At 46.7% G+C, this 2,500-nt stretch overlaps 3 non-coding genes and 4 pseudogenes across 3 annotated transcripts; all 7 read left to right on the forward strand.

Moving 5' to 3' along the window:
• Positions 1–219: 219 nt before the first annotated feature.
• LOC149295474 (5S ribosomal RNA) lies at positions 220–338 on the forward strand (annotated as a pseudogene).
• Positions 339–583: 245 nt separating this feature from the next.
• LOC149295475 (5S ribosomal RNA) lies at positions 584–702 on the forward strand. The gene has a single exon (XR_016275208.1). It is a non-coding gene; the product is annotated as a 5S ribosomal RNA (ribosomal RNA).
• Positions 703–893: 191 nt separating this feature from the next.
• Positions 894–1,012, forward strand: LOC149295476 (5S ribosomal RNA; annotated as a pseudogene).
• Positions 1,013–1,211: 199 nt separating this feature from the next.
• On the forward strand, positions 1,212–1,329 carry LOC149295477 (5S ribosomal RNA; annotated as a pseudogene).
• A 269-nt stretch (positions 1,330–1,598) lies between these two features.
• On the forward strand, positions 1,599–1,717 carry LOC149295478 (5S ribosomal RNA; annotated as a pseudogene).
• A 199-nt stretch (positions 1,718–1,916) lies between these two features.
• Positions 1,917–2,035, forward strand: LOC149295479 (5S ribosomal RNA). Its single transcript, XR_016276446.1, has one exon. It is a non-coding gene; the product is annotated as a 5S ribosomal RNA (ribosomal RNA).
• A 191-nt stretch (positions 2,036–2,226) lies between these two features.
• Positions 2,227–2,345, forward strand: LOC149295480 (5S ribosomal RNA). Its single transcript, XR_016275209.1, has one exon. It is a non-coding gene; the product is annotated as a 5S ribosomal RNA (ribosomal RNA).
• Positions 2,346–2,500: the final 155 nt, after the last annotated feature.

A 2,500-nucleotide genomic window follows, 5' to 3' on the forward strand; every position in this document is an offset into this window, starting at 1 on the left:
AAGCTTTAAACCTTTATTTGAACCTTCTCACCTTCTCACCTTCTCACCTTCTCTGTCCTGTCCCAGGACTTATAATTCTTTCTGTCTGACGACAAGCAGCAGCAGCAGCAGCAGCAGCAGCAGCAGCAACAGCAGCAGCAGCAGCAGCAACAGCAGCAGCAGCAGCAGCAACAGCAGCAGCAGCAACAGAATAAGAGAAGTAAAATAAAACACTCTCACGCCTACAGCCATAACACCCTGAAAGTGCCCGATTTCATCTGATCATGGAAGCTAAGCAGGGTTGGGCCTGGTTAGTACCTGGATGGGAGACCACCTGGGAATAACAGGTGTTGTAGGCTTTCTCTTCTCTCACAGTCCGAGGAAAGCATTTTGCCATGTGTTTCTTGCTCATCATCAAAGCTTTAAACCTTTATTTGAACCTTCTCACCTTCTCACCTTCTCTGTCCTGTCCCAGGGCTTATAATTCTTTCTGTCTGACGACAAGCAGCAGCAGCAGCAGCAGCAACAGCAGCAGCAGCAGCAGCAACAGCAGCAACAGCAGCAGCAGCAACAGAATAAGAGAAGTAAAATAAAACGTTCTCACGCCTACGGCCATACCACCCTGAAAGCGCCCAATCTTGTCTGATCTTGGAAGCTAAGCAGGGTTGGGCCTGGTTAGTACCTGGATGGGAGACCACCTGGGAATACCCGGTTTTGTAGGCTTTTTCTTCTCTCACAGTCCGAGGAAAGCTTTTTGCCATGTGTTTCTTGCTCATCATCAAAACTTTAAACTATTATTTGAACCTTCTCACCTTCTCACCTTCTCTGTCCTGTCCCAGGGCTTATAATTCTTTCTGTCTGACGACAAGCAGCAGCAGCAACAGAATAAGAGAAGTAAAATAAAACGTTCTCACGCCTACGGCCATACCACCCTGAAAGCGCCGAATCTTGTCTGATCTTGGAAGCTAAGCAGGGTTGGGCCTGGTTAGTACCTGGATGGGAGACCACCTGGGAATACCCGGTTTTGTAGGCTTTTTCTTCTCTCACAGTCCGAGGAAAGCTTTTTCCCATGTGTTTCTTGCTCATCATCAAAACTTTAAACTATTATTTGAACCTTCTCACCTTCTCACCTTCTCACCTTCTCTGTCCTGTCCCAGGGCTTATAATTCTTTCTGTCTGACGACAAGCAGCAGCAGCAACAGAATAAGAGAAGTAAAATAAAACATTCTCGCGCCTATGGCCATACCACCCTGAAAGCGCCCAATCTTGTCTGATCTTGGAAGCTAAGCAGGGTTGGGCCTGGTTAGTACCTGGATGGGAGACCACCTGGGATAACAGGTTTTGTAGGCTTTTTCTTCTCTCACAGTCCGAGGAAAGCTTTTTGACATGTTTTTCTTGCTCATCATCAAAACTTTAAACTATTATTTGAACCTTCTCACCTTCTCACCTTCTCTGTCCTGTTCCAGGGCTTATAATTCTTTCTGTCTGACGACAAGCAGCAGCAGCAGCAGCAGCAGCAGCAGCAGCAGCAGCAACAGCAGCAACAGCAGCAACAGCAGCAACAGCAGCAACAGCAGCAGCAGCAACAGAATAAGAGAAGTAAAATAAAACGTTCGCACGCCTACGGCCATACCACCCTGAAAGCGCCTAATCTTGTCTGATCTTGGAAGCTAAGCAGGGTTGGACCTGGTTAGTACCTGGATGGGAGACCACCTGGGAATACCCGGTTTTGTAGGCTTTTTCTTCTCTCACAGTCCGAGGAAAGCTTTTTGCCATGTGTTTCTTGCTCATCATCAAAACTTTAAACTATTATTTGAACCTTCTCACCTTCTCACCTTCTCACCTTCTCTGTCCTGTCCCAGGGCTTATAATTCTTTCTGTCTGACGACAAGCAGCAGCAGCAACAGAATAAGAGAAGTAAAATAAAACGTTCTCACGCCTACAGCCATACCACCCTAAAAGCGCCCAATCTTGTCTGATCTTGGAAGCTAAGCAGGGTTGGGCCTGGTTAGTACCTGGATGGGAGACCACCTGGGAATAACAGGTGTTGTAGGCTTTTTCTTCTCTCACAGTCCGAGGAAAGCATTTTGCCATGTGTTTCTTGCTCATCATCAAAACTTTAAACTATTATTTGAACCTTCTCACCTTCTCACCTTCTCTGTCCAGTCCCAGGGCTTATAATTCTTTCTGTCTGACGACAAGCAGCAGCAGCAACAGAATAAGAGAAGTAAAATAAAACATTCTCACGCCTACGGCCATACCACCCTGAAAGCGCCCAATCTTGTCTGATCTTGGAAGCTAAGCAGGGTTGGGCCTGGTTAGTACCTGGATGGGAGACCACCTGGGAATACCCGGTTTTGTAGGCTTTTTCTTCTCTCACAGTCCGAGGAGAGCTTTTTGCCATGTGTTTCTTGCTCATCATCAAAGCTTTAAACCTTTATTTGAACCTTCTCACCTTCTCACCTTCTCTGTCCTGTCCCAGGGCTTATAATTCTTTCTGTCTGACGACAAGCAGCAGCAG

The sequence above is a fragment of the Sceloporus occidentalis genome, unplaced genomic scaffold (genome assembly GCF_023333645.1).
Source record: "Sceloporus occidentalis isolate IW3139 unplaced genomic scaffold, rSceOcc1.0.p SCAF_38, whole genome shotgun sequence".
Lineage (NCBI taxonomy): Eukaryota > Metazoa > Chordata > Lepidosauria > Squamata > Phrynosomatidae > Sceloporus > Sceloporus occidentalis.